This window comes from Melanotaenia boesemani, chromosome 12 (assembly GCF_017639745.1).
Source record: "Melanotaenia boesemani isolate fMelBoe1 chromosome 12, fMelBoe1.pri, whole genome shotgun sequence".
Taxonomy (NCBI): Eukaryota; Metazoa; Chordata; class Actinopteri; order Atheriniformes; family Melanotaeniidae; genus Melanotaenia; species Melanotaenia boesemani.
The window spans coordinates 9,344,508-9,363,273 of record NC_055693.1 but is presented as its reverse complement, the minus strand read 5'-3'; the positions used below and the strand labels follow the sequence as shown (position 1 = coordinate 9,363,273).

At 37.2% G+C, this 18,766-nt stretch overlaps 1 protein-coding gene across 7 annotated transcripts in view; it reads left to right on the top strand.

The window, feature by feature from the left end:
- Positions 1 to 18,766, top strand: part of sema5ba (sema domain, seven thrombospondin repeats (type 1 and type 1-like), transmembrane domain (TM) and short cytoplasmic domain, (semaphorin) 5Ba) — a 193,478-nt gene that overhangs the window by 96,156 nt on the left and 78,556 nt on the right. The gene's annotated exons all lie outside the window — the stretch shown is intronic.

Here is an 18,766-nt window from a genome sequence, read left to right as displayed (position 1 = left end):
TCCATTTTAAACTGCATAGTCCAATCAGAAGAAGCGTCTTGTTAAAAAAAAAAAAAACTGAACCAGTTTATTACTGTGATGAAATAATTTATAAGTCATTTATTAGCATTTTAGCTTTAACAGCACTGTAACATTTGCTAATGGGGAAAGACTTTGTTTAATAGCGTTGAAAAGGGGATTGAACTGATTTTATAAACTCAGGTTTTGGTCAGGGTCAGAATGTGTTCAGGAGAAAGCCCATAAAAGATGAGTGCCAGCTCATGAACGTGTCTGTTTCTGTAAGTGCAAAAGTTATTCATTACATGTTTATAACATTTTTATGACTTTGGGGGATCATAAACAGAATCTGATTAAATGTTTTTGGAGACTTAATCACTAAAATCTAACAGAAAAAAATATTAGGGCGTAAACCTGAACGTTTCAAAGACAGTTGTGTGCCACTGCTTTGATTAACTTTTAAACCAAAGATGATTTCTGACAATACAAAGACTTTTTAGTTTTTTTGTTAATTAGACAAACTTTAGGAGCAACAAAGCAGCATGATGACAATCCCTTTTCACTGTTGCTTTCATCAGATTTTCTGAATGAAGAAATGCAGACGCAGAGTTTTATGTTAGCACAGGCTTTTCTTTGTGAATGGACTTTTTTATTCTCTCATGAATTCACCACTTTCATATAAGGAATTGAGTGTTTCTTGGAATATTACCACCTCTATTATTAGATTTTTTTATGACGTACACTGGCCATCATATGACTTCGTGCAAGTTTGATATCATGAAAACAAATGCTTCAAAGTGAGATTTTTTTTTTTTTTTTTTTTTAAGATCTTTGAAACGGATCCAAGAAATGTCTTTCACAATAGAATTACTGGATATTTGTTCTCACTCATTTTCTTTGATACCACATTTCTTTACTTTCTTGAAGACATGTTGTTCTCATCCAGAAGAGCTTCTTTTTCACCCCTGATAAAAATACTGGGAGATTTCACGTAGTTTGTTAAACCACTGAGGTTTTAGGGTGCATTCATACCAACCCATCTGATTCCAATCCTTGATTGTTTGTTTGGAAAGTCAGATACGATTTGGGACAGATGAATGTGCTAATGAACTCTGATGCAGATCAAAGAAGCAAATTTGACTACAAATGTAGCTCTCAGTCCGTTTCAAGTTAACCAAATACAGGAGCGGACTACAAAAGAAAGGGAATTGCAGGTAAAATGCAGGGCATTATGGGTAAACACAACCAAAACATTCTTGTGGGATGGCTCATGGTCAGACGCGGAAGAAGAAGGTTAAAGTTCAACCCAAGACCATTGTTTTGTTTATGTGGTGGAAACAGAAGTTGTGCTTCATTAACAATCAGGTGAGCGAGTTTTCTTCTTCATTCGCCTTATTTTATTCTCTAGTAATTCTTGATGCGCTGCCATCTTTGGCGAGGAGGGGAACATGTTATTCAAAAGGTCTGATTTGTTTGATAATGTACAATGTATAGGAGTTTCTTTTTTTGTAGTCCTCACTGTATTCAGCTGCATACACAAAGAATTAATTTTACATTGTTTGCAGTCCATCAACTGACAAATGTAGCAAAGTTCATCCGATGAACATCTGTACCTTTTGTACAGGTTGTCATCTGGGACATCAAAAGGATTGCTTCTGTCCCTAAAAACTCTTTCTCTCCGAAACACTCCTAACGATATGCACCAGCATGGACAGGATTTTCTAAGAATGGGCAGGGCATTTTCCAAGAGAACTGATTGATCAGGATGTGTTGCTTTTATACTCACTGATCTCTTATCTAGAACATAACCTGGTCCAGAGCAGGTTATCTTAGCTTAAATCACCATGGTGAAAATGTAGGGTTAACCCTGAAATTACCTCCATAAGAGAAAATCCAGCTTCATACATGCCTATGGTTGCAGTAAAGGTACGTTTAGATTTCGATTTTCGGGTATAGTGAGTAGTCTATTATTACTTAATGTTGGAAGACACCCTCTGGTTATGAAAAAAACTACTTTTTTCAGAGGAGTTTGTCTACATAAAGCAAGCAAAAAAACTAAATTGTTTGATTGAACTTCTTATATTTGAGTTAGGAACTATCCAACACATGATTAGAACCTGGAAGGATAAAGTTGAATCATACCCTTTTAAGAATGAAACGCATTCAAAAGATTTTTTATTTTGTTGCTTCAATTCATCAAGTCTAGGTTCAACAATGGTATGAGCCTAAAAATAAGATCAGCTTTTCTATCCCATTGTGGATCTATGTGATGTAAGTCGTTTGAATCTTCCATCATCAGTACAAGATCTTGGCAATAAATATTACTGCTACTCTAGATGGAAATATATGACATGCCATCGCTGTGAATGTGTGATGTAATCATAGCTAAAGGTAGTCCAACAGAAAATAGACAAATAAATAGGTAGATATCTGTTATTCCCCTGGATTATTTTGTGAAACTATATCACTGGAGACAGTGTGTGAACCCATGTACTTGCTCTGCCTGTAGGGGTGATGTAAGTGTTCAGTGAAAGGCTGTTGGTATTTTCAGCCCACTGTGCTGGAAAGTAGGTTTGGTAGTGCAAGGACTATGAGCTCTGGGCCATAGAGTTGCTGTACAGTTGCATCACACTTCACAGATGACAAGCTGCAGATTCTCCATGGGACTGTGTGATCTAAACCAGAATATTACTGTCGTTAAGAAACAGTCTGTAACAGTGCAATTTCCATTCTTTATATGATTGAGGGGCATTCTTTTTAAATCAAAAATTTATTCTACAACTTCAAGCAAATATGTTAAGTGTATAAAAGAGAGGGTATTGTGTATGTTGCTAATGACAACACACTTAATATGCTCACCCAACACAGTGCGCCAATTCATTGTTGTTGTCGAGCCACAGTGATATTTTTGCATGTTTTGAACCATTAACTGCAAATCATGTGTTCTCACACTCATTTTCCAAGACTGATTTTACAACATTTTCACAAAAACATAGGCTATAGTTAAGGCCATGATATTCTGCAATGAATCTGCAAAATGGAGTAGCTGTTGCTGATGTTTGCATTATGAATATCTATGTTATTTACTGAAAACAGATTTGTGCACTAAACGATGCACACATTTGAGAATAAGGAGCTGAAAAACCTGTGGTCTGCATTTAAAAAAAAGGGGGGGGGGGGGGGCAAGTAGCATGGACAGTGTATTCAGTATATATCCAGCATTTAAGTAAATGGCTTGGAATATTTTTCATGAACTCCTGCATTGTTGCAGAAGTATTTTAGGAGTTCTGCAATGTTTAGGTTTTCAAGCAGTTGAAAAATCTGTAATAAAATATGTAATATCAAATATATTGCTTTATATCAACTTGGATTGACCCCCATCTTCCTTTCTATAAAGCATTGCACCCTAAATAAGAAAAATATTGGCCAAATGTCATATGCACAGTGTAACCGTCGCTTATTTGGATAGTATAGTAAGACATATTTTTCTGTGTACACTGAACATTGCTTGTATATGCAGTTCTTGTTCAAATTAATGCCCTGGTTTAGTTTTTTTTTTTTCTTGACATGAAAATGGCCCAAAAGTGAAGAAAGGCAGCCTCCTGTTTGTTTGAGTACCAGTGCACAGTCAAGTCTTAATAAAACTTAATGGAGTGGCCTGTGGCACAGCTCCTAAACACACTCACCTGAACTCTTCAGTGCACAATTCCCAAGATGTGACTTAAACAAAACTTTTACCCAAATAATTTGTTGCATATTTTGCGGCAGCTTAATAGAAAAGGTTTATGGGAAAAGCAAACAAATATTGTCAAATCTTTTAGTGCTGCTTCTAATTATTCTGCCTTTCTTCAAAAATGGGCTGATGTGCGTCAATGAGAAGAATGTCTCATACAAGTAAGTTCTGTCATAGCCGGTATTGTCACATGACTGACTGCAGTCAGCTGTTTCTGCTCCTAGAAAATTCATATAGCCTGAACCTGGTGGACATAACAGAATAAACACATAAACAGTTTTTTTGTACATTACCTGGGCCACCAATTTCACCATTTTCCTTTAAACTTGTTTTCTTTTAGCATCTACTATGGTCTTTGTATTAGCCATGTGAAATGTTAGCTACAACATGCCTTGATTTTAAATATTGTACAAATAATAATATGAACAAAAGCAGCACAAAAATTAGAAGATTTTCTTTAAAAAAAACTAAATATTTCTTATACTTGTGCATCAAATTTTCTTGTTGCAAACATATAATAACACTGATGGACGAGACATATATTAATCTATTTCGCATATCAAAAAGCCTCCAATCACGCAATATATATGAAAGAAGTTCTAAGATCCCAGAAGGTAAAAAACAGTTAGCAGGCCAAAAATAAATCTACTTGTTTCATCTGAACTAATCCAACATTATTTTCATTTAGTTGACAAGTTTGTGTTGCACTGTATTTCAAAATAGAAACAATTCTGAATATTTTAAAATAACCAAAACCAGCTTTTTTTCCTCTTAACAACTTGCTTTATTTTATGATACATTTCTACACAAGATGAGAGCCCGTCACCAGCCTCGACTTGTCTGACAAAGTCTCCTTTCACAGCCGCTACAACTGAATGACATGATGTGTACAGCTGCCACCCGTGTGTCACCGTCAATATCAATGCACCCTTTGTCTGCATGTCCTACTTGTCTGGTTTCAGAGGAGAGATGTTGACTTACGAGGGTTTTCATTTGTTTTCACTCTGGTCGCGTTGTTCTCTTCAGCTCCGTGAAGCTGTTCTCTTTGTCCTGAAAAAAAAAGGCATCTTCCATCCTGTCCTGGTAATGACATGTAGGAAGAATACACACATTCATCTACAGTAAGGGTACACAAACAGCCACACATACACTATATACTCAAGCACACCAATTAAATGTTGTTTTTTTACCCTCAAACACACATCCTCAGCTTATTGTGAACTATAAGGCTAAATGAAGTAGATCCTCCTACCCCCAGACCAGAGCAGAGGTGTCATTTGTAAAGCCAAGGCTTAAATCAATGAGAACATTATACAACCTGTTCAGCTAAGCAGAGAGGAGGGTCTGTAGCCCTATGCTCATTTGCCGCTACACAAAACCTTTCTCAAAAAACAGAGGAGCGCAACCAAATTGAAAATAACTCATTTCTTTTGTTGTTATAAAAATAACCAATCTTTTTCTGCATCAAAAGAACTTTGTTTATATCCCAGAACCACCTGTGTGTCCCTTAAACATCCAAACTAGCTGTTAGACTGTTGCATTTTTCACATTGGGTTTGTTTGTTTTATTCCAGCTGTGAGCTCAGCTGTCTGTACTCTTTCATGACCCTCATTTTTCCTCATCAAAAGTGCAGCTCCCTGACCAAGACCAGGAAATTATGTCACTCAATTCCATATAAACAGGAAAAATGTAAGATCATTAAACCTTAAAGACTGGTGGACTTAACGCTTGTGCTTTTCTTTTAAAACTAGTTTTCAGAATTTTAGTTTTTCATTTCAAAATTATCAAGTCAAAGCATGTCGACATCACTGCACGATACAGCTCACAATGTCACAGTATGAAGGCACTGCTTCAAAATGTCCTCGATGCCCTCGGATTCTATGCTTTTATGACAAGTTTTTCTTCAATTTACCACAAACAAGAACTCTACAGGAATCGCCTGTAAGGTTATTGGTGTACAGTAGCTCAGACCGATGTAGCATACCATATTTATCTGTGATTTTTGGTAAAGCTTGTTTAGTTTTCAGGATACATTCTGCCATGACTGACCCTTGAATTTAAGAGTTTTCAGTCAACAGAAAAAAATCATTATAATATATATATATATATATATATATATATATATATATATATATATATATATATATATATATATATATTTATTCATTCTTTTTTCAGGTACAGCAAATACCTGACCTCTATTGCAATGTTCCAATTGCAACAAATGAAGCATCTTTTACAATTAGTCAGTGAAACACCTAGAGCGGTTCTAGGAAATAAGCAGTATAAATGGAAAATATACTCATGCTGTGGATCAGTGGAACTAGTATTGCGCCTCTATATTTCTGTTCAACACACCCCACTGTCTGCAAGACCTATGACATGAACATTTGGTATTTTGTGGTAAATATAAACTCTCTGGTGACTGGTCATCTTCTGTTGTTCCAGTACTGAAGCAGTTTCCCTATCTGTAAAGTCTCCCCCTCTGTGGCTGTTTAATTTGCCCCTTTAAAAGTCCCATCATCCACCTGCTGAGAATCAGGTCTCTGGGGATGTGTTGCAGGCAACACACTCATGTCTTTCTGTGCAGGTTGAAACTACAGGGAGAGAAGAGGGTGATTGCTCAAACTGAAACCCAAGGCTTTCTCTCTGCATCATCCCATGCAGGACTTGACAAAAGTTGCAAAAATGTTATAGTTCATAAATTTAGGTATATTTAGTTCCAAATTATTTATTTATTTTACTCTGTCCTTCGTAAAAGATCAATTTTAATCTAAAACTTTCTGTTATACATAAGTTGTCCTGTAACTTAAAGTAAACCATTGTCAAACCAATAGTTTGAGCGCAGTAGAACATAGAAAACGTATCAAAAGTTAAAAGTAGGTCATCTGCAACAGCATATCTCAAGTTGTGAAGAGGTGACAAAAGCTGGAGTAAGCAGGAGTATCTGCAGAGAACCCACATATCTACAGTTAGAACATGAAAACTTACTCAAAGGTCCCACACATAGTCAAACCAGTAACTACCATGCAGCCCTGCTGGAGGAACATGTTTATAGCTAGTAGGTTAATTAGCAACAGGTCGGTAACATGATTAGGTATTTTAAAAAAAAGAGTACCTTAGAGAAGCAGGTCCCTCAGAATGAAAGATGAGCAGAGGTTAAGGACTTTACATATAACTGTCTACAAATTCTGTAAGCAAAGTTCACCATGCAGGTTAAAGCTCTATAATACTGTTGATGCAAATCATTGCATCATGCTTTTATTTATTTTATTCCCAATTTTAAGTAGGATTGTCTGTTTTGTTTAAACCCAACCAAGCAACAACTAGAAACAGAAAGTTTAAATTGGCATGGGTACCATTATGGTAGAGCACAGATTCGATGTAGAGGTCAAACCCGTGTCTCCTGTAGGTAAGAGCATTGAAACTTTCTTATCTGTATACTTCTGCAGTTCTTCTCACCTCAAAACTTGTTTTTGTTTTTTTTTCTGTTTTGTTTTGTTTTTCTTGGTGTATTTCTAATAGATTGCAGCTTTCTAATCCTTCTGGAAGCTTGTGGATTGCACCTTCTGGCAAAGTCGAAGGGAGTACAAGTAATAATGGCTACTTATGTTGTCTGAATCAAATGTCACAATGCTTATCTCACACCTTAAAAGCCCAGGGCATAGGATGTAAATTATAGACTAAAAAAAATGTCATTCTACAACTCACATATTTCCTCTACAAAATGTTTCCTCTCAAGCCATTGCTCAGTGTGTTGCTTGTGATCTGATGCATTCACATAGTGGAGCAACATGTTGCAGAAAAATATAAGAACAGCAACATTTCAACATATAAAATGCAAGAATGATAGAACAGTTTTAGATATTATTCTGTATTTCTCCAGTAAAGGTCACACACTGGAACTTTAAGCTTATACACTTATATATGGTATATATGGAAGCTTATATGCTGTTTCTATGCACTAAAGGTAAACATTAAGCTTGAGTAAAAGCTTTCCTAAGCAGCTATGCTCAGTAAGTGGTGGAAATGAAGCCAGCCCAGTGGGAGACAAAGGATGACTGGGTTTACCTTAAAATACAGGTCATCCATTGAGAGTAGGTGAAAGTCATCCTGGAGCTACTTAGAAATAACTTACTGATTGATTGAAAAGCAAACCAAAGAGGGTGGCCTGCCCACAGTCTGACCACAATGCTGCATTCTCTTCTCACCCATTCATCGGTGCAGACTGGTCGACCACACACTGCTGTGTCATCTTTCCTCGTTGTGTGACCCTATTAGATTGTATTTGTTGGGGTATGTGTATTAGTGTTTTGGCAAGTTGTCAAATGGACACCAAATTCAAGAGCCAACAGAAGCAGCTCTTCTCAAGCTTAAGGCCAAGAGAAGGACTTTTTGCTGGTCCAGGAATGTAATTTTGTCACTGGATGTGAAACATCAAGAGTGCGTATAGTAGTTTTAAAGTTTTTCAGTGCAAAGGGTTTTGAGAGATAGTCATTTCTACAGGGGGGAGGGCTGCTTAGGTGCTGATGCCAGGGCTTTTAAAGGCTCAGTCCAGGCCATTCTGTTCCAGCACCTGGGAGAACACCTGCCACGGTCATTAGTGAGCAGGCAAGCGTATAAGAATGAATGCGTAGGCAATCAGAGGGGAAAAGAGCAAGAGGGGGGAGAGGAAAAGCACAGCGGATAAAGGTGGTGGGCAGGAGCTAGAGAATGAAAGACAGCAAAGATAACAGGAAGAAAAGGACTGAGGAACAGAAGCAGAGACCGAGAGAAAAAGTCAGAAAATCGCCCAGGCTTTAGGGCTGAGATGAGGACAAATGTGAAAGAGGAGTGAATGTGAGTGAGGGTGTGAGTTAGGTGACAGGCTTTCAAAGTGCTTCAGCTCAGTGTTTCCTTCACGAGTCTCTGCAGTCAAATAATTGTTTTTTTTTTTTTTTTTTCTCTCACTATAAAATACCAAAGAGTACAGGACATTACCATGGAGAGCTTTCAGAGCTTTGACAGATGATTCTGCCTACATGACATGGCTACCAAATGTTTTAGTTTTGTATGAGGGGAGAAAAAAAGCAGACTTAGACAAAATATTTCGGTAGCTTATCCAACTTTATCAAACTCTTAGTTGGGGGGGATATCCATCCATCCATCTGTTTAGTATCACCATAATCCATTCTAGGGTCCCAGTCAAATCTATCTTAAGTCTTTGCTACAAATTTGCTTGGTGAAGTCATCAATAATGATGTTATACTTACAAAGTTAATAGTTTGGGAATACCACTAATTAACACAAACACGACACAGTGGAGTCAATAACCATCATTATTATTATTAAAGATGCATGTTAGATTAGTTACTATCAGGGATTGGGGGAAATCAATGTCAAGAATATTCTTTATTTTCTAAAAGTTTTAAATAGGTTGGGTGGCGACAACAGCAGATTACATATTGACTTTTTCAGAAGTGCAGCACGCAAGTCACTCATTGCTAAAGTTAGTTCTCAGTCTGTAATTCAATTAGTATGGAGCTTAAATAAATTCAACAGAAAACAGGTCATGTAAGGGCAACTGGTTGGTATACTTTAGATTCTAGAAGGAGAAAACAAAGGAAGCTTAAGATGACTGATTTAAAAAGGGCAAGAAAACAGCTAAGTGAAAATCTGCTACATGGTGTGATCACTTATCTTCAGAAGTCACATAATGAATTAAGGTTTGCATATGTGTGCACTTAAGTTTAGTATGATAAGACCTCAGTATATTTACACCTTTTAAAATCCACAATGTTTGCAACACCTCAAAGCATGCAGCACAATGTAGACAAGGAAACTCTCCAGACTGACCAGGGATAAAACTCTGTGGGACCACATAAGAGGGATGAGTTATCTAACAAAAACTATGAATATGCACCAGAGCAGAATTGAGTCCATTATTGAAAAATGAAAAACAATAAACCTGCGAAAAAGGACAGACCACCAAAACCCACACACCAGGCAGGAGGGGTAGTTATCAGAGAAGTGAAAGGCCAAGATTGACATTAAAGAAGCTCCAAAGACTGGAGTGTCTGCTAATGTTTGTATGAGCCTATGCAGCCAATAAAGCCAATTCTAGGGAGCACATTTAAATGTCTCAATGGTCTAATTCCAGACTTTAAGTTCAGCTGGGAATCTGTGTTGTGACTTGGAGATTTCTGTATTTGTTAAAAAAAATATCTGTACATTTTAGGGTGGTAGGCATGTTTTGATGGTGGTTGGACCTCCTCAAGTATCTGTACACCTCAGCCTTCCAATAGCCCAAGCTCACAATGTTATTTTGATATGACTTTTTTTAAATATTAAAAGTCCATAAATGTGTGCATTCCATATCCTGCTTTGAAGCTTACTTTATATTGTCTGCACACAGGGGACTCAGGAATTAATAGTTTTGCAAAAAGATTTTGAAATAAAACTCTAAACAGGTGCCCTGAACATCTGAATGGAGATGTATGATTACATTTCCTTTTTGTCATAGCCTTGAAATACTCAAAGGCATCCTGCACCTCACATAAACACAAACATCATCACCCACACAGCAACCTCACTGTGGGACTGCTAAGTCTTCCTACTCTGCACTATAAGAACATGCAGCAACATCTGATGTTTAGACTCTGAGCACTGGCCGTTTCTTTTTATTCTTCTCCTCTTCCTTTTTCAGCCTTACTGTCTTTTTGTGTAATGTAGCTCTTGTATTTGTGCTGGAGGTAGGCCTGATTGCAATCCACCCACATGAACCATCCAAGCAGCACCCACTGACAGAGCTTCCTCTCTCTGATGTGCCGGTCTGCCAGGTCTCCGCCGCAATCAGAGCAGCAGGGGGAAGGTGGTGGGAGGTATGTGTGAGTGCATGTATGTGCGAGTGGTGGTGGGGGGAGACAGGAGTGGGAGAGTGGTGAAAACAGCAGAAGTATAAAAAAGCTCGAGTGTTTGATGGGTGGGTGAGGGACAGGAGAGCTAAAGCAAGCGCTCTATTTTTCTGTCATTTATTTCCTTCATTTATTTTTCTTTGTATTGGGATGCAGGTTTGACAGATGTGCTATTAGTACTTCCACTTCTGTCATGAAAAATGAAGGAGCAGCAACTTTTGATGGGCAAACTTTTTATGTCAGAAAAGAATCGATACTTTTTTCTGCCTTCTTCCTTTACTCTCACATTCTTTTGTCATCTCAAAGTAACAGAAAATAACACAAAGCACTCTGTTTCAGTGGACCTTTTTCTTCCACATGGTTCTAACAGGAGATAGAATATTGATTTGACCACAGAGCTGCAGAATTGCACTGAATATTCTTGTCTTTGGATATATTGCTTCTTTTTCCATTCTTTTTTTTTTCTTTGCTCTTGTTGCTTTGTCAAAGGATCAGTAGTTTCGTGTCAAAAAAATGTTTTTAAATTGTGATTCTCACAACTCCATCCTTGTGTGTTTCCTCTCAATTTCTCAATTTTCTAGCAAATTTAAAGCATCAAAAGCTCCAGTCTGGGTCTTTTGAAGGGAAATTTGCAGGAAATGTAACTCCTGGTATCAGCTATTCAGTTGGTACAAGGTCAGAGACATTATTGAGTGTTTTAGAGTGTATACAGTTTGGAATTAGGGAGAGCAAAAGAATTGGGAGGTGCACTGCTGGCAGAAATATGTACAAGTGAAAAAACCTTCTCTTGGCTAATTCAGACAATATGTACTCTGCAAAGATAACTAAAATAAAAGTACCCAAAGTAAACTGAAACAAAATAAAGAATTTGCATATTGAATACGTCATTAGTTTCCATATATGCTTTTTTACGCTCAATTTTCTGTGTGCTTTAGCTTGTTTTTGCTTCTTAAAGACATTTTTAAATCATAACCTTGCATAAAGGTAGCCTATAGTGACACCTTCTGACTGCAATATGGAGCCAGGTTAATTTAAGATTAGTCTAACTAGCTTTTTTTTTCAAAATGATATGTATTATATTGTCTTGTGAGCCTCTGTGGCAGTTTTGAAAAGCCTGCAGTTTTGCAGATGACAGAATCTATTGGCTGAAATCATTCAGTCATACTCTGGCACTCTCTCTCTTTCTCTCTCGTTGTCGCTCTTCTTTCCTTTGGTAATTTAGTCACATTCAACATAGAAAATATAGCAAGTTCATACTTTAATGTTCCCCAGGGCCAGTTTTACATGCAGTAGTCAGATGGTTGTGACAGAACTTCTGCTGCTGGTTGTTACTCAAGTATCTGATAACACCCCATCACTTATCTGAACTGAAAAATCTCAGTTAGCAATCATTGTTTTAATTTCATGTACTGTGGTGAAATCACAGGATTATACATATTTTAACACAGTATCACTCAATCATTCTTTCAATATCATTGTATTTATCTTTACTAGTATATTACAAAACCTCTAGTTCCAATGACAGAGTTTGACAACAATTGTGTTTAAAATAAATAAGAATAAATAAATAAAATAAACAAACTGTATTATAATGTGGCGATGATGCTGACTTATAATCTTCGGCCCACTACTTCCTGTGTATGGATGGCCACATACCAACACTCGAAACAAACCAAACCATTCGAGCTGGACTTAAAGCATTATTACACAAGTTTCTGATCTTAGAACTCTTGGTTTCTGACTTGTCTAATGGCACGCTGGCATTCATTACATACATTCCTGTAGTCGTCATTGCCCTGCAGCATTCTGAGGCTGAGAAACCACACTTCACAGCTTAGTTCAGGCTTGAGCGTTGCGTGCGTTTTCCCTATACACTACACACCAGCAACTGGATATCATCAAACTGGATGGATACACACTGGAAATAGCTGGTCCAGCAAAGAAACCCAAGAGGACATTATTGGACCTCCTAACATTATTGGAGGGTGCAAACGTCTGAAAACTGCTATAGTTCAGTAGGTTTTTTGCTTGTTTTGTTTTTGTTTGTTTGTTTTAATGTCACATTGTTTACTTAAGTTCACTTTTAGTGGTGGCCATGGTCAGGAAGTGCACTTGTGTCTGTCCTAAAGTTGGTTGTGAAGGGACCCCTTAATCATTACCAATGCACTTTATGACTGTTGTGCAATGCACAGAGCACCTGGAGTACTAAAATATATATTCTTTATTATGTGCACATCTTTTCAGTCATTAACTTGAATAAAAAAATGCATACCTTCCACCAGGATTTCCAATAATGTTTCGGGAACAAACAAAATGATATATTTAACCTTGTATAAACATTAAAACAGCTGCATGGAATAAATAAAAGACAGATTGTTATTACAAGGATAGAAAACATAATTTAAGGTAAACCTTAACTAATAACACACATATAAAGTATTAAACAAGAGATAAAGATGTGCCAAAGAAAAGAAACATGAGCTCTCTGTGGGTAAAAGGATTGCTAGAAACTGACCTTGCATCAAGCAGATGTGAAGCTGTGAAAGAAGAGGATCACTTAGAGTCCAGTTGCAGTCAGAAAGCTTTTAATGACACCATCAGATGTAAAACACAATTGGTTTGTTCTACCCTTGGCAAGACCTGCGAGTGTAGGGAAGTAATAGGAGGTGAGACATGAGGGAATGGAGAGGGTCTTTGTCAGTCCGTCAGATAATCCCTGCATAGATAAGATGGCAGCAACATGAAGGAAGAATGTAAACACCATACTACTGTCTGGATCTCCACATATCTAACTCCATCTTTCCGCTAGACTTTTAAACACGCTTCACCATTCCCACTTATTCTGTCTTTCTTTGCCTTTGCACATGTTCAGTTCTCTAAATCTTTCTCTAAATCCCACCAACCAGAGGAAATCACAAGGCCGCTGTCTGTGACATTTCCTGCAGGAGAACATTATATCTGCTCCTGACGTGGAACCGCTGCTGCATTTTTGTCAGGTTCATGCCTCCATTAAATCTTTTTTGTGTTCGCCTATTCATTATGCTGTTCTGACTTTCTTCCATTATATATGTAGGTCACACATCAAAGTATGTGGAGAGCTTTACTCCAAACATCAGTGTATGGGCCGACATGCCATGGCAAAGCTTCTTGTTCATCCAAACGTGTCTCATACCACTCTGAAACAAAGAAACTGTGGGGACCGGAAAACATGCTGCAATGCAGACAAGTGAAAACAGTTCAGCTTGACTTCTGAGTTTGGTCTCTGATCCGGCATCTGTGCTGCTGTTGATCTGCAGTGTTCCATGTGACAGAGCACAAATTTCCCTCTGATTGCTTTGCCCTTTCTGTAAATGCACAGGCGGGTAACGGGGTTGTGGAAAAGGACAACCAATTATCATCCCTGGTATCAAAGATCCAGACTTTCCAAGACTTGCTTACTTTGGAGGTCAGCTCAAATTATTTTTTTTTTTTTACTTTCATTTTCCAAGTGGGTGACTTCCCCCTCCCCCCTCTTTTTCATAGTTTCCTTGCTGGGAAATGTCAGAAGTTCTGAATGAGCAGTGATCCTCTGTGTGTTCAGGGCCTGGGATATGTCCTTAAGATAGTGTTTGTGTTTGTGGTTGTTTGAGTTGAGCCATGATCTTTGGCTCCCATAGCCAGCTGAAGATGAGCGCAACCCCCAGGTGGCTGTCCTGCTATGTGACACAATGGGCTGTCTCTTCAAATACAGACCGACAGCTGCATTCAAGCAAAACTATACGGTGGTGTGACTCTGTCATCTGTGGCTTTATCTTTCAGAGCATTGTCAATGAAAGTTATGAGGGATGTTTCTTTTTGTTATTCTGTATATATTCTGTGTTTTGACTTCCCAACATCTTTTATGGCTGGCAATTTAATTTGGCACTTAATGTATGTATGTCTTTAGTCAGGGTGATCCTCAGGCTTATCAGCCATATTGGCATAAAACACTGGTGCTACAGGTGGTGATATGAAGCTACCAAATGTCACCATTTAATGGAACTGCATTAAGAAAGATGGATGATCTTATTTTTCATCAAACAAAGAAAACCCATTTTTTTTCATTAGCTCAGAAACTGTAAAATATTTCAGAAAGCAGTAGAGTTTGCTTCTAAACTCATTAGGAAGAAGTGGAATTTACTTTTACTATGGCTCCAGGTGTGCTCTTTACACACCTGCTGAGTACCTGCAACACAAAACAAAGACAAAATGTGCATTCAGCTTGACACAAAGCTGCACTGCACTTTCTCATGGTTAACAGTCTTAAAGTCATGTATTCTGCTTAGACATTTTTTTCTGTCAGCTGCTGGCACAAAACTTCGTCTTACTTAATATTTAAACCTCCCACAAGCGAGGCAGCTGCAGTCAGGACAGGTAAGGAGCTGCAGTTCGGCTGCACCAGCTGGGAGTGAATATGACCTTTCTGGCTTTAACTTTCACAGATAAAATTCTTTTGGGGTTATTCTCCTAATCATAATGATCTCAGACTTCTAGCAGCTCATTTTCTTTACATATTGATGTTACAGTTTTATGAAGGAAAGCTGTAAAGGTGTCTTTGAAGAAGTCTATTGTCACTTTTAAAGACTGACCATGGTAGTTAGCTGCTGTCAGCCAAAAGCTGCACACATGGAGGCTAAAACTATATATAAAAAAAATGTATCAATAGATATAGCACCTTAAAGGTCAACCAAGAAAACCAAGAAAACAACCAAGAAAACAAAACAGAATTTCTTACTAACAGTAAATGTACTGTAGAAATTAGGCACAGATCAACACCAAGCCCTTTCCCATCTGCATTTTTTAAACATTTACACTTCTTCCCACACTTTTCTCCCCATCCTCACAAAACCATCTCTGCTCATATTTGGCTCCAATGTGCATCTACAACATCATCTCTGCTTTATTTCAGCCGAAGAGGACCATTATTTTTGTTTCTTTCAGACAGACATATAACTTTCTCGCCATTTGTTGAACATTGGCTGCTCCTGATTGAACATTACCATAAATTTCAGTTTAATAATTGATAGAAAATTTGACAGGAAGTGGTTTCATCATAATTTCTGTCCAAATTGATCGTCTGAGGTTTTTTTGTTTTTTTTTTGTTTTTTTTAACTAAAGCCAAAACAACAACAACAACAAAAAAAACAAGAAAACAAAAGTAATATACAAAAGAAGGACAAGTAAAATAAGTCTTTGTCCAAAGGGAGTGGGAAGAAGCCAGCGCTTATTCAGCCCCACCCCCTCAGCCCCACTCCATTAACTGCCTCATATGTATTTCATAATATACTTAATATCAACAGATCTTTGGATCAATATTAATAATAATAATTACAATAATAATGTCATCGTCAATAATAGGAACAATACTTATATATTCAATAACCACAATAATACATGAAATTATACTAGCAATAACAATAATAACAGTAATAACAATATAATAATAATATGACCAATGAAATTCACTACCCCTTGTTTTAATACTTTTGGATGACCATACTCTTGTATGATGATTTAAATAAGTGTACAATTGGACATTGCCTGTGTTTGTGCCGCAGCCCACATATAGACACACAAAAACTCGTATTTCTGCTTCTCACCAAATGCCTTTTGAATATTGTATTTTCCCATAAGTTATGACCCCCATCTCTCTGGCTGAAAAGATTTTGGATGTTGAGTGGTATTAAATGCTTACTAACTTCATACATAATCTGTGCTGTATGATAATGAACCTAGTCCTGAAGTTTAAATAACTTTGACTGTAAAAACAAAAGATTTGTGTGATCAGGATACCTAACTTTTTGTATGATACGGATGGCCATTTTTGCAATACTGACAGTGAGTAAAGAGCAATTTTATAATTGTTTCCCCGGATCTCTATACAGTAGGTAAAATATGAAAGAACTAATGAGCAATACAGAATATAGAGTGAATTGTAGTTTTTTGCTACTTTGTTTTGTATGTGTCTGATGTGGGGCTTCCAACTGAGTTTATCATCTAGTTCAGGCATGTCAAACTGGTCCAGCAAAGGGCCGTGTGGCTGCAGGTTTTTGTTCCAGCCAGCCAAGAGCACACAGTTTGACCAATCAGCTGTCTGAAGACTGAGATCAGTTGATTGAATCAGTCAAATCTGGTGTGCTGCTGCTTGGTTGGAACAAAAACCTGCAGCCACACGGCCCTTTGCTGGACCAGTTTGACATATGTGATCTAGTTTCACACCCAGGACTTTATTTCCTTTACATTTTCAATAATTACTTTATCATCCTTTTGATAATTACCAAATATTATCTTAGTTTTCTCTATATTCAGCAATAATTTATTACTATCCATCCATATTTTAATTGATTTAATTAATTATTTATAATATCATGTCACTATAATCATTTCCATAATAAAATATATTGGTATCATCAGCAAATAGTATCAATTTCAGTAATTTAGAGACTTGAAATATGTCATTTATATATTTGTTAAATAGTTTAGCCAATACTGACCCTTGGAGGACATATACTCAGACATTTTTTCACCTCTTTTTACAAACTTTGTCTCAGACAGATAACTGGATCCAGTCCAGTGCTACTCCCCAAGTGCCATCCCCTAATGCCAGTTTCTTAATGAGTATTGAATGATTTATTGTATTGAAATCTTTCTTAAAAGGACTGTTAGCAACATAGTATTGATAGCAATTAAAAATTTAATAATCGTGTTATCAAAAATCACTGATTAACATATAGAGTCTCTGAATAAACCTTAATTTTTGCAACAGGAAAACCTCCATAGATCACCAAAAGGGTAAATTATCAATCACAACCGGTCCTAAGAAGGTTTTTACAATATACTTTCTATTATATACTCCTATTGTGTAACATTTAGGGCTTTTCCTGGGCAGAAATGTAACATAATAATTTGTCTGTTGCAATTATACACTTAGCGTGCATTTTAAAAGAAATTTGTGTGGTTTTTTTGTGTTTTTTTTTTTGTTTTTTTTTTTTTGTTTTTTGGGCCATAGTGGGCATTGGGTTGGGGGCTGCAATGAATTGAAATATACTTTTTTTTATTTTGCAAATGTTAAAAAGGTTTTGAATCATGTAGAGGACAACACCTGAAATCTTTTAATAACCTTATTTAGATTAATGTTTGTCTGATATTTTAGTCGGGATTGTATTTAACAGCAGCAATGCTGCTTTTTGGAAAATTTAATGGTTAGATGATGGAACCAAGAGATTTGTCAGATGTCTCTTTACTGCTGGGAGAACAGCTGGTTTCACTGTGTACTGCTGTTTCCCAGCATGCACGGTCTCCCTGCGGCTGATCAGAAGAGTCAACAGGTCAACTGCTACTGCTTGCTCCCGTTTACAGGACACATCTTGTTCAAGCTCTCTGTTCAACAGAGATAGCTGAAAATATCTCCAAGCACCAGGAAGAAATTAAATGCATCTGTTATCGTAGGTGTTGTTGTTGGACTTGGAAATTCCTTCGGGGCAGGAGGAACTGACATTTGCTTATGATGAAGACATTCTGATCTTTACCCATAGCTGTGTTTTAAGTTTAAAGCGTGGTATGCAAAATCTTCATTATGCAGAGTGCTTTAACACAGAGTGTATTCATGTAGAAAGCCTGGGATCAAAACAACATGGACAGACATTGAGCTGACCGCCTGAAATGTTGTTAATCTTGTATAGCTCACAGTATCAAACTTCTCTCTTGCTCCCTTTTGTTTGATGAGTCATGGCTGATTTCAATCACACTCTTCATTAGATCCCTGCGCCACAACTGAGCCTGAGATTTAATTATTGATGCAGCTTTTGTCAGAATGAAGGAATAATCTGTGAGCCAAAGAGCGGAGAGCAAAACAAGCCCACTTGTCACCCTGTAATGTGTTGCAGCTTGGCCAGCTGGCTGCGGAAGAATAACAGTTTTTAGTGGCACCTGTATTCATTTATTATTTTTACTATATTCTTTTTAAATTTTATTTATACAAGCTTGTGTTTCCACCAGTTTGGAGGTAGTTATGATGGTTTCTTTCAGAGAACAATGAATAAAATTAAATATTTGACACAGCTCAGGTTTAGAAAAAACTTTGCAGTTCAAAGAAGATCTGAAATCTTTTATACAGGATCTAAAA